At 49.7% G+C, this 13,521-nt stretch overlaps 1 protein-coding gene across 2 annotated transcripts in view; it reads left to right on the top strand.

Moving 5' to 3' along the window:
* The first annotated feature begins 10,816 nt into the window (after window positions 1-10,816).
* LOC121290832 (immunoglobulin superfamily member 5-like) overlaps window positions 10,817-13,521 on the top strand; it is a 114,331-nt gene continuing 111,626 nt past the window's right edge. For both annotated transcript variants that reach the window (XM_041211820.1, XM_041211818.1), the window contains exons 1-2: window positions 10,817-10,863; window positions 11,708-11,881. The gene's annotated coding sequence lies outside the window, so the exon portion shown is untranslated. The remainder of the gene's footprint in view (window positions 10,864-11,707; window positions 11,882-13,521) is intronic.

Below are 13,521 nucleotides of genomic sequence, written 5' to 3'. Positions count from 1 at the left end.
TACAATATGAGTTATACCTTCACAAGGGTGGTGTTAGAGAGGACCATAGGTCTTCTTAAGATGATCTCCCGATGCCTGGACCGTTCAGGGGGTGCACTCCAATAGCCCCCTCAGAGCGGGTGTTACTGATAGTGGTTGCATACTGTGCTCTCCACAATCTGGCACTGGCAAAGGGGGCACCCACTGGAGAAAGAGGATCTTGATGCACCTGTAGAGGCCACAGATGATGAGTCCAGTAGTGAGTCTGAAGATGAGCATGGTGAGGAGAATACTGAGGGCGTGAGGCAGACCTCAGTAACCTCCAGGGAGGCAGGGACACCAGGGACACCTTGATCTAAAGCTCCTTCAGCTAGGCTACCAAAGATCAGCTTCAACCGCCTGCCAGGGCTGCCGCCTCCATCCCAGATGCCTGAAATGAACCTTTCGTTTGAACACGAAGAACACTCAGTGCCTTTGCAATGAAGTTCAGAGCCACTCACATCCAGCATTACATATGGGCGTACCCTGCACCAAGAAAATAAAAAAAATGAAGCATACACAGTCCGTTATGACAAAAACAAAATGGATCTCATTTTGACAATGTTAGGGCAGTTTTCACCTCTTACAAAAGTTAGGTACCACAGGGAATTCGGGACCCAAGTGATAACCTAGGCTAGTTTCAATTGCCTAGATGCCTCAGAGAGGAATTCCCAGATCTTTCCCCCCAAATTGGCCTGGACTTTTTTCTGTATTTTTGCCTGTCTCAACAGGTCACCTGGTTTTGGGTTGGGCGGAGGGTGTGTGTATTGTGATGCACAAGGTATCACCATTGTGTAGGACAGGCTAGGTGGGTCAGAAGGTCTTTACCAGTCCTTCATTATTGATCTGTTCAAAACTTTTTCAATATGATGCCCCTCCGCGCTCTCCATTTCAGGTGCTTCCTATATTTTTCCCTTTGCTCTTGAACAAATACATATTTCCAACTTTCCCAATATCATCATTCCAAGGCCAGGAAATAACAAACTGGCCATGATGACTGCTAATGCAAGGCAACCGCTACTTAGCTTCCAGAATGTACTATTGCTGCCTATGACCATGTACTTCATCATTCCCGCTGTCTGCTTCTTTCACAATGCTGAAGATACTTGTGCGTCAACTGTTCTGTGGTTGGTAGCTGAGGTTCTGAGAGGTGAGTACTGCCATTCATGAATAAGATGAACAGTAAAGGAACCTATCAGGCCTGAGTGTGAACTGAGCATTCGATCCTAAGGGGATCCATACTTGTATCCTATCCTCGAATTAATTAGCCCATATTCCCAATGGTGAACTGTAGAAGGGTGAGCTACAAAAGCTCAGCATTTATTTTTCAACTTGCATGCTTCTTGAGCGCATATTTCCCCTGGGAGTGTGGCGTCAGTGAATTAACTCAACAATTTAGTTCAGGGATGGTTTGTGTTGAAATTCACACTGAAACAGCAGAGGGCATTCTTTCCAAGTTTAGCAAAGCTGAAAGAGTTTTAATTTGCATCCAACCTGTGCTACCCCAGAAGCAATTTCATGAAGTTCTGTTCCTGGAAGGGGGAATTCGAATACACTGCTTTGCTGCATCTCCACCTGCTCATGGGTGAAAAACTAGTGGCACGGCACGCCCACATTCTCAACCTGTGCCTCTGGTGGGCGAGGCTCCCAGCCGGGTACATGGTTTTAGAGGGCAGAGTTTTACCTCCTGCAGGCGGGCATGTGCGTAAAATAGCGGGCGATGGTGTCGGGCGAGCGTACTGACGTCATCGTGCACTCCCGCGATATTGCGGTCAGGGGGCGTGAGCAGGTGCCGGAGCCACGTCCGCCAATAATTAAGAGGCCCTTAAGACCATGAAAAAGCCAGTTGACCCTGATTTTCCGTTGCCCGTGCAGTTTCACGCTTTTTGCACGGTCAAAATGGGCAGGCGGCCAGCCGACATTTTCGAAAACCTCATCCACAGGCAGGATAAAAGGGGTGAGCAGGGTGACTTATTGGTACTTGGCAGCTTCATCTCTGTCTGGGGCTTCATTCTAGCATTTGCAGGTTTAATTTCAGGTCTCCTTGGTGTCTCCAAAGGCCCCCGAAGGATTCAGACCATGTGGAACCTTCCAGGCATCAGGCAGCCTTCTGTTCCCCTGGTAATGGGGATTGTGGTCTCCGCTGGTGGCTCCTCCCCTGAGGAAGAAGAAAGAGGCAGAAGGGAGAGGAGGCCAGATGTCCCAATGCAACTTCCATGGGAGGGACCTGTGGGAGGAGAGGCGCAGGCACAAGGGGACAGGGCTAGCAGGAAGTCCAAGGCAGAAGGGGCTGCAGAAGATGCCACTATCCTGCTGCCAAGGTTTACAGGCGATGATGCAGACATCTCAGTAAGTGCGAGGTGCAAATGTCAAAGGAAGCTTCGCCTCTCTAGGGAGACTCTGACCTCCATTTGTCAGATGATTGGGCCTGAGATCAGTTCCAACTGTGTGGGTGGACACCCCATGCCAGTGGCTCTGAAGGTCACAGTGACCCTCAACTTCTATGCCTGCGGTTCTTTCCAGGGGTTATTGGGGGATCTGTGTGGAGTCTCCCAATCAGCTGTCCACAGTTGCATCCAGCTGGTGACAGAAGCTCTGTTCAAGCAGGTACTGACCCTTATTCATTACCGTACAGATGAGGCCAGCCAGGCTGAGCGAGCCAGAGGCTTTGCAGCAATTGCTGGGTTCTCCCATGTCCAGGGTGCAATCGACTGCACACATGTGGCCATAAAGGCGCCAGCGGGTCAGCTGGGCGCCATCGTCAAATGGAAGAGATTCCACTCCATGAATGTGCAGATAGTGTGTGACCACAGGATGCAGATTCTGCAAGTCTGTGCAAGGTACCTTTGATGTTTACATCGTCAGACACACCCAGGTGCCAAGGCTCAACCAAGAAGAGCGGCAGAGAAGAGTTACAATATGAGTCATACCTTCACAAGGGTGGTGTTAGAGAGGACCATAGGTCTTCTTAAGATGCTCTCCTGATGCCTGGACCGTTCAGGGGGTGCACTCCAATAGCCCCCCCCCAGAGTGGGTGTTACTGATAGTGGTTGCATGCTGCGCTCTCCACAATCTGGCACTGGCAAGGGGGCACCCACTGGAGAACGAGGATCTTGACAGACCTGCAGAGGCCACAGATGATGAATCCAGTACTGAGTCTGAAGATGAGCATGGTGAGGAGAATACTGAGGGCGTGAACCAGACCTCAGTAACCTCCAGCGAGACAGGGACACCAGGGACACCTTGATCCAACGCTCCTTCAGCTAGGCTACCAAAGATCAGCTTCAACCGCCTGCCAGGGCTGCCGCCTCCATCCCGGATGCCTGAAATTAACCTTTCATTTGTACACTTAGTGCCTTTGCAATGAAGTTCAGAGTCACTCACATCCAGCATTACACATGGGCATACCCTGCACCAAGAAAATAAAAAAATGAAGCATACACAGTCCCTTATGACAAAAACAAAATGGATCTCATTTTGACAATCCAAAAAAATTTACGTAATCTTCTCTGGTCTTCATTCCCAAGACAGCAAAGATAAACCAAACATAAATGAACAGAAAATCACCCGTGACCTGTCCCTCTTGTGCTCAAGGTGTCTTTAACTTACACTTCTGAGTGTTAAGGCTTGGTGCCCCCACTGCCCCCCCACCCCTCTGCTGGCAGCGGTATTGGAGGCAGCTGCTCACCCTGTTGTCTTGTTGGCCTTGATGACCTTGGTGGTCGTCCTCTGGCCAGTGGAGCCTGTGCTGGCCCTGCCTGGGAGGGAGTGGCCAGTGCCATGGCTGGCATCTCCCCAGTCATCGCAGCCTCATCAGATGTGACAGTCACTGGCAGAGGGGCAGAGGAGCTGCTGCCATCATCCAGAGCACCCTGAGATGAGCCCACAGAGACAACAAGCAGCTCGTGTGCCCATGTAAGGTCTGGACCTTCCTGCCCACCATTGATGGACGTTCCCCTAGCTGGGATTCATCTCCCACACTGACACTGACTATCTGAGGTCACTGCCTGTGTGAGGGCCTGCAGGTCTGAGCTTAACCCCAGGAACCCCTCATTCTGTCCCTGGAGCTACCTCTCCATGAGAGTCGCCACTCTCTCAAAGGAAGAGGCAGTGCGTTCTGCCATGAGGGTCAATGTAGTGCTCACGCTCTGCATACACTCCTCCATAACGGAGACCATGGCACACATACTCTCATGGATCTCTGCCAGATCCTCCTGCAGATCTCCGCTGGACATCCAGCATTTCCTACCTAATGGTCGACTCCAGAGCCTCATCATCTGCTTTCAACTGAGCATAGTCCTGGTCCCCAGTAGTCCTCTGACTGCCGTCGCCTTGGGAACTCTCTGCCTGCTCCTGCTCCTGCTCCTCAAGCGAGTGAAATGCCCTCACTGCTGAGCACCGACATTCTAGCCGCCGATCTAATGCCCACTTAGGTGCTGGTATCTGCGCTAGTGCCTGCTTCAGAAAGCGGGTGTGATGCAGGTGCAGATGAAGCAGGGTGGTCCTCTGGCATCGGGGTGGCCCTTCAGGGTCCACAGAGTGAGTGTGTGCTGGCGAACTTAAAAGGGATAATAAGGACATGTCATTAAAGTCATCACACAGTCACTGTGCATGCCAGGCACCCTGGTGAGACAATGGAGATCTGCATCATGGTGCCATCGTCTTTCAATGATCAATGGGGACTCCAGGTTCGAGGCTCCCTTCAAAGAAGAGACTACACTAGAACAGTTGCACAATCTGAAACTCTCACCTCTGTGCACTGCACTCTTACCTTCGACTGGCACCCCCACCTCTCCACGCCCGGTTGCACGGGGAGCGTGCCAGCTCTCCAGCTCCAAGGCGTCCTGCTCGAACCGGGAGGGCATCAGCAGGTTGGGTGGCTCTCCGCCTGGACGTGCCCTCTCAACATGGTTATGGCTCGTCTTCTCCTGAAAGGACACAGGAATATTGATTAGTCCGCTCTCTACCTGCAGCGCCATTGCAATCTGGCCAACCCCAGCTGAGGAACACCTCACAGGGCACATCCGAGTCGTGGCCCTCGAGCCGCAAGGCACTCAGTCCAAGCAGTCAGTCCCTTGGCCAGCTCTGCTGTCATTGACCAGTTGGCACTCGGACTCTAGCACCCCTGATGTCCACAGGAGGACGGCCACACCTTAACACTTCTGCACACTGACCCATGCCAACGCGGTTCTCACCCTGAATGCAGCAGGTCATTGAGCTACTTCTGGCACTGCACCCATGTGCTCCACACCACGCCATGGCTGCTCACCAGCGCTGCCACTTCCTCCCATGCCCTCTTGGTGAAGTGCGGTGGCCTCCTCCTCCCATCTCTGGGGACAAGAGCATCCCTCCCAGGAGCCACCTCCTCCAGTAGGACGGCGGGGCACTCGTCCAAAAAGCAGGGGGCCAACATGCCCTCCCGTGTGCTGTCTCCAGCCGCACTCGACTCTATCACTTGAGGTTGTGAATGCACAACAGGCGTTCTTCCATGGCAGCCTTCCAGGGGCTGCCTGTGCTGTTTTTAATCAGGCAGCCAAGTCGCCATTGGACCCAGCGGCCGACAGACACCCACCCGGCTTGGCCCTTCCTGACCAGTGTGGAGCTGCGTTTCACATGGGCTGTGCCTTAATTGGCCGGCCAGCATGAAATTGCGGTCGGGCCTGATTGCGAGCAGCGGACCATTTCTCGGCTGTTCCTGGGCCTGCCCACCATGCCCACCTACCATGCCTGCCCACCATGCCCGCCCACCATGCCCACCCACTGTGCCCACCCACCATGACTGCCCACCATGCCCACTGTGCCTGCCCACTGTGCCTGCCCACTGTGCCCACACACCATGCCCACTGTGCCTGCCCACCGTGCCCACCCACCGTGCCTGCCCACCGTGCCCACCCACTGTGCCTGCCCACTGTGCCTGCCCACCGTATCCACCCACCGTGCCCACCCACCATGCCCGCCCACCATGCCCACCCACCGTGCACACCCACCGTGCCTGCCTACCATGCCCGCCCACCGTGCCCGCCCACCATGCCCACCCACCATGCCTGCACACTGTGCCTGCCCACCATGCCCACCCACCGTGCCTGCCCACCCTGCCCACCCACCGTGCCCACCCATCATGCCTGCTCACCCACCGTGCCCGCCCACCATGCCCGCCCACCATGCCCACCCACTGTGCCTGCCCACCATGCCCGCCCACCATACCCACCCACCCTGCCCACCCACCGTGCCCACCCACCATGCCCGCCCACCGTGCCCACCCACCCTGCCCACCCACCATGCCCGCCCACCATGCCCACACGACAGCCTCAAAATCCTGCCCATAATATTACTTTATATACTTAGCTTCCCTTAGATAGTTTAAAATTGGAAATTTTCAGTTAAAACAGCTTAAACATGAAGCACGTTATGTTCGCCAGCACATATGTTGCATGACAATTACAAAGGCTGCAAAATTAGGCTAGTTAGTACCTGCCCTAGCCTCGAAAGCTGACAACGATGTTGGCCATGCTTCTGGCCATTTTTGGCTATTTCTGGCCAACCCTGGGCTATGCCCTCTGCTAGGAAGGGCGTTATCTTGGACGTGCTAAGTGTGCACTGGAAGCGTCAGAAAGGGCCCTACAATGACCCCAGTCAGCTGATTTAACACATGTAGAACACAGAACCATAGAACCATAGAAAAGTTACAGCGCAGAAAGAGGCCATTCAGCCCATCATGACTGTGCCAGGAAGAAAAAGTTGAAAAAGGAACTAGCTGCTCATTTTAATCCCACTTTCCAGCACCTGGTCCGTAGCCTTGCAGATTACAGCACTACAGTTGCAGATCCAAGTACCTTTTAAATCAGTTGCGCATTTCAGCCTCAACCACCAACTTAGACAGTGAATTCCAGATGCCCCACCACCCTCTGTGTGAATAAGTTTTTCCTCATGTCCCCTCTAATCCTTCTACTGATCACCTTAACTCTATACTCCCTGGTAATTGACCCCTCAGCTAGGGGAAACAAGTCTTTACTCTCTTCCTGTCGGCCCTTCATAATTTTATACATCTCAGTTAGGTGACCCTCAGCCTTCTCTGTTCTAAGGAAAACAACCCTAGTCTATTCAATCTTTCCTCATACTGCAATTTTCAAACCCAATCAGCATTCTAGTAAATCTTTTCTGTACTCTCTCCAGAGCAAGTATGTTCTCCCTGTAACGTGGTGACCAGAACTGTACACAAAATTCCAGCTGTGGTCTAACCAGCATTTTATACAGTTCCATCATTACATCCTTGCTTTTGTATACACTACCCCATCCAACCAAGGGAAGCATTCCATTTGCTTTCTTTACCATCTTACTCACCTGTCCTGTCATCTTGAGGGACCTGCAGACATGCACTCCAAGGTCTCTCACTTCCTCAACCTCTCTCAATATCCCCCCGTTTATTGAGTTTTGCTTTGTTTGCCCTCCCCAAATGCAATACCTCACATTTTTCTGGATTGAATTCCATTTGCCACTTTCCTGCCCACTCAGCCACCATTGATACTATTCTGGAGACAACAGCTAACCTCTTCACTAACAATTTTTGTGTCATCAGCAAACTTCCCAAACATACCTCCCACATTTATGTCCAAATCATTAATATATACCACAAACAGCAAGGCCCCCAACACTGAGGCCTGTGGAACACCACTGGAAACCGTTTTCCATTTGCAAAAAATCCATTGCTCATTATCCTTTGTTTTCTGTCGCTGAGCCAATTTTGGATCCAACTTGCCACCTTCCTCTGTATCCCATGGGATCTCACTTTTCTGACCAGTCTGCCATATGGGACCCTGTCAAATGCCTTAATAAAATCCATGCAGACAACATCCACTGCACTACCCTCATCTATCCTCCTTGATACTTCCTCAAAAAATTCTATTAAGTTAGTAAGATACTCCTCACAATATCATGTTGACTGTACTTGATCAACTCATGCTTTTCTAAGTGACAGTTTCTCCTGTCTCTCAGATTTGAAACTGATAATTTGACCACCATTGAAGTCAGACTGACCGGTCTATAATTTTATGGCCTATCACTTGCACCCTTTTTAGATAATGGTACAACATTTGCAGACCTCCAATCCTCTGGTACTCGCATGTATCTAGTGAGGATTGGAAAATGATCCTCAGAGTGTCCGCTATTTCATCCCGGGCTTCCTTTAACAGCCTAGGATACAATCCATCTGGCCCTGGATCTCAGTCGCTCCAGTACTTCCTCTCTCACTGTGCTTATTGTATCTAATATTTCACACTACTCCTCATTAACTAGAATGTCTGCATCATCCCTCTCCTTAGTGAAGACGGAGACAAAGTACTCATTGAGAACCCTGCCCACATCTTGAGCATCAACGCACAAGTTACCATCCACACCTCTGATAGGCCCTATCCTTTCCTTAGTTATTCCTTTGCTCTTAATGTACTGGTTAATCATGTTTGGGTTTTCTTTGATTTTTGCCAATTTTTTTTTGTATCCTCTATTTGTTTCCTAATTTCCATTTTTACTTCACCCCTGTACTTTCTATACTCCTCTAGACTTTCTATAGTATAATGTCTTTTGTGACTGTCATAGCTTTCTTTTTCTGCTTTACCTTGGCCTATATGCTTCTGGATAAGTGGGGAGCTCTAGATTTGGAGTACCATCTTTTTTATGTGTGGACATGTCTACACTGTGCCCATAGAATCTCGCTTTTGAATGCCCTCCCACTGATTTGACACTGTTTTCCCTTCTAATAGCCCAGTCCAAACTCGCCAGCTCACCTGAAGTTTGTAAAGTTTGTCTTCCCCCAATTTAGAACTTTCACTCCTGTTCTGTCTTTGTCCTTTTCCATAACAATGCTAAATCTAATTGTATTATGGTCACTATCTCCAGAATGGTCACCCACTGCTACTTCATCCATCTGCCCAGCTTCATTTCCTAAGACTAAATCTAGAATTGTGCCCCCTCTCGCTGGGCTTGTAATGTGCTGGCTAAAAATGTTTTCTTGAATGCAGTTCAAGAATCTTGCACCCTCTGTGCCCTTCACATTGTTCATATACCAACTGATATTAGGGTAGTTGAAGTCCTCAACTATTACTGCCATATTGTTTTTGCACTCAGAAATCTGCCTACGCATTTGCTCTTCTAACTTTTTCAACTATTTGGGAGTCTATAGTACACTTCTAACAGTACGGCTGCCCCTTTTTTATTTCTGAGCTCAACCCACACGGCCTCATTTGATACCTCATTTAGCATATTATCTCTCCCTAGAGCTGTGATTGATTCTTTAACCAATAATGCTACACCCCCACCATTTTTATCACCCTCCCTATCCTGTCTGAAAACTGTATATCCAGGGATGTTGAGCTGCCATTTCTGCCCCTCCTTAAGCCAAGTTTCCATTTTAGCAATGATATCATGTTGTCATGTGTCTATATGTGCCCTCAGCTCATCAGCTTTATTTGCTATATTCCTTGAATTTACATATATACCTTTGCCTTTTAATACTGCCAAATTCCTGTACCGTACACTTTTTAACCAGTGCCTCTTTTGTCTTTCAGAATCACTCACTAATTATCTCCTGTTCCTTGCTCTGACTTTGCCCTCAGATTCCCATCCCCCATCCCCCTGCCAATCTAATTTAAACCCTCACCCCCACAACAGCACTAGCAAATACCCCTGCGAGGATATTCATACCGGTGCCAATGCCCCAGAAATCTGATGCCCTCTCTCCTACACCAGCTTTCCAGCCACATGTTTAATCGCTCAAATCTCCTATTCCTATACTCACTTGCACATGGGACTGGGAGAAGTCCTGAGATTACTGCTTTAGAGGTCCTGCTTTTCAATCCCCTCCCAGCTCCCTAAAGTCTGCTTTCAGGACCTCACCCCTTTCCTACCTAAGTCATTGGCACCAGTGTGGACCATGACCTCTGACTGATCACTCTCCCCCAGCAGAATGTACTGCAGCCACTCCGTGACATCCTTGACCCTGGTACTGGGGGAGGCAACATACCATCCTGGATTCATGTCTATGGCCACAGAAACTCTTGTCTCTTCCCCTAACAAATGAATCCTCTATTACTATAACTCTTCCTTTCTTCTTCCTCCCCTCTAGTACAGCTGATCTGCTTGCGGTGCCACTATCTTGGCTCTGACTGCACTCCTCTGAGGAACCAGTGCCCTCACCAGCTTCCAAAACGGAAAACCGATTTGTGAGCAGGACCCCAGGAGACTCCTGCACTATCTGCCTAATTTTCTTGGACTGCCTGACAGTCACCCATTCCCTTTCTGCCTCCAGGCTCCTAAGATGCAGTGTGATCACCTCTCTGAAAGCTCTATCCACGCAGGCCTCAGCCTCGCGGATGCACCACAGTGACTCCAGCCACTGCTCGAGCTCTGAAACCTGGAGCTCCAGGTTCTGCAGCTGGCAGCATTTCTGCACATGTCTAGGACACCAGGAGCGTCCATGGCTTCCTACATATATAGGGTACACATTCCACACGACCCAGCTGTCCTGCTATGGCTTCAATTTACTTCTTTTACATTGACTTTATTTTACTTTGGTTTACTTCTGTGAACTTTGTACTTCTTGGCCCTACTTAATAAACCTTATAAAAAGTACAGTTCCTAATTTACTGTAAACATTAGGAATAGATTAAACCTTAAACACTTACTAGATATTCACCAGATACTCACCAAACAGCCTAGCTCCTTCTCCAGCCAATCAAACTGTTTTTTTCCTGCGATGTCACAATTTGTTTTCTTTTCACTTTCCTTTTGAACTCAGCGCTGGTCGGTTCCGAGCAGCTCACAGATCCTCCTCTCCGACTGCTCTTCCCAAAGGTGAGTGATGTGGCCGCACTCTCTGGACTGTATTTATTCTCTCTCCTCTCTGTGTATCTCCCGAAGGTACACCTCTCTGACTGCTCTTCCCGAAGGTGAGTCAATGTTTCATCACCTTGACCACACAGCATGACTGAATTCCTGTGCTAATGATTCACAGCTCAACATGTATTCTGCAGTTTGGAGGAACCTCACTAGTGTCACTTAAAATGCCAAGCATCCAATTTTAAGATAGAGTGCTTTTAGCTAATAGCTGTAATAGCTGTTTAGGCAAAGTTACATTGCCCCCCAACCCCCCGCACCCCACCCTGCACTCCTGCCAAGCTGACCTGACTCGACCATGCACCCGACTTCTCTCTGAGCCTCCCGACTATTCCCCCCGACCGGATGTGACTAACCCCGGACCTGACAAGTTGTCCCGACCTGAACCAAGCCAACTATCTCACCAACCCAACCTGACTAATCCTGACCCACCTCACTCACCCCATCCAAGTGCTACCCCACCTCTGTACTGACCCCCACCCCAGCATTCACTCTATATCCCCTTTCCCACTTACCTTACCCACCCTAAGCCCTCACCTACCCCACCCCCTCACACCCTACCCCTTACCCACTTACCCTACCCCGTCATCCATCCCTTCACTCACCCTACCAACTTACCTTATCCACACTATACCCTCATCCATCCTACCCCTTTACCAACCCTACCTCCTTACCCACTTATCCCACCCACCTTACCCCCTCACCTCACCTTACCCCCTTACCCACTATCCTTATCCACCCTACCCCCTTACCCACGCTATCCCCATACCATTTACCTTATCTACTTATCTTCTCTCCATAGTTGTTTACAAAGATGATATGGGACGTTTACACTCTGGAATATGGCAGCTAATGCTGTAAAAGGGGGACGTGTCTTCTGCACTGATTCTCTGCGCCACTCCCTATGAGGTTTGTTGCAATCAGGCGGATATGAAGGAACTTCCCTCAGAAGATTGCTCAGAAAAATCAGAGGAAGGTAAGTGCACATTTTATTGTCTGATCAGGGTTGGAAATTTCCCATCCTGAGTGGAACATCTGGGCCAGTAAATCATGGTAAATGTTTTTCAGACTGCAGGAGTAGCAAGCAGTAAAGATACCAATCGCCTGCAACAGGGCATAAATAGGCTAACAGAATGGGCAGACAAGTGGCAAATGGAATTTAATACATAGAGCTGTGAGGTAATGCATGTTGGCAGAAGGGATAGGGAGAGACAATATAGACTTAATGATGCAGTTTTAAAGAGTATGCAGGGACAGGTGGACCTGGTGCAGTGGGTTGGGGGGGGGAGGGGGTTCATGTACATGGGTATTTTAAGCTAGCAGGACATATTGGGAGAGTAGTTAGTAAAGCATTTGGGATCTTGGTCTTCATAAATAGAGATATTGAGTACAAAAGCAGTGAAGTTATATTGAATTTTTATAAAGGTCTAGTTAGACCACAACTAGAGAATTGCTTTCAGTTCTAGTTGCCAGACTTTAGGAAGGATGTGAAGGTCCTGGAGAGGATGTAGAGATTTACCAGTATGGTTTCAGGGAAGAGAAATTTTAGCTACAAGGTTAAGTTGGAGAAGCTGAGGTTGTTCTCTTTGGAGCAGAGGAGATTGACAGGTGATTTGATAGAGCTGTACCAAATTATGACAGGTTTAGATGAAGTAGACAAGGTAAAACAGTTCCCACGAGCTGCTGGCATAAGGTTTAGGGAAACAGATTTAAGGTTTTGGTCAAGAGCTGCAGTATGGGGGAATGTGAGGAAGAACTTTTCTCCACAATGAGTGGTACTCACTGCCCACAAGGGCGGTGGATGCGGAAACGATGAATGATTTCAAAAGGAAATTGGATGGGTACTTGAGGGAAGTAAATCTTTCAGGGACTAGAGCAGGGGAATGGGATTGATTGGATAGCCCAATAGAGAGTCGGCATGGACTCAAAGGGCTAAATGGACTTCTTTTGTGCTATAATGCCTCTAGTGGCAGAATTTAATGTCTTCCCCATGGTGAGTTTGGAGCTGAGGGACATTTAATCAGGCTGGTGGGTGCCAGGTGGGGACCCTAGTGCCTCTCACCTCTGCCCTGATTAAGCCTGAGGTGGAAAGGCTCAGGAATGGCCTACCTGCCCTGCTGCTAATTGAGGCCTTTAAGTGGGCAATTAATGCCCACTAAAAGAACTCATCCCACCACCACTGGTATTCACCCAGCAACAGGTGGGGCTAGTCGCCACATGGGAAGCCTGAAAAGCGAACTGTCGTGTTTGCTTGCAGGCTCTTGGGGTGGGGGCAGAGGCGCTCAGTGTCCAATTGAAGGGCCTGCCATTGGGAAGGGGGGCAGAATCCATTGAAAGCCCCTCCCTCTGACCTTGATGCTGGCTCCACTCCCCTCTTCTTTCACAAACCCCTCCCCGCGACCCCATCCCACCCTTACTCACTTGTGGCCTGCGTCCCTCAGGGAAACTTTTGGTTCATTCATTCATGGGATTCGGTGTGACTGGTTAGGTCGGTGTTTATTGCCCATCCCTGGTTGCCCTTGAGAAGGTGGTGGTGAGCTGCTTTCTTGTACCGCTGCAGTCCATGTGGTGTAGGTACACCATCAGAATGCTGAGTGACTTGGAGGGGAACTTCCA

This window comes from Carcharodon carcharias, chromosome 18 (genome assembly GCF_017639515.1).
Source record: "Carcharodon carcharias isolate sCarCar2 chromosome 18, sCarCar2.pri, whole genome shotgun sequence".
NCBI classification, from domain to species: domain Eukaryota; kingdom Metazoa; phylum Chordata; class Chondrichthyes; order Lamniformes; family Lamnidae; genus Carcharodon; species Carcharodon carcharias.
The sequence above is the reverse complement of the archived record's forward strand: the minus strand, read 5'-3'. Positions and strand labels throughout refer to the sequence as shown.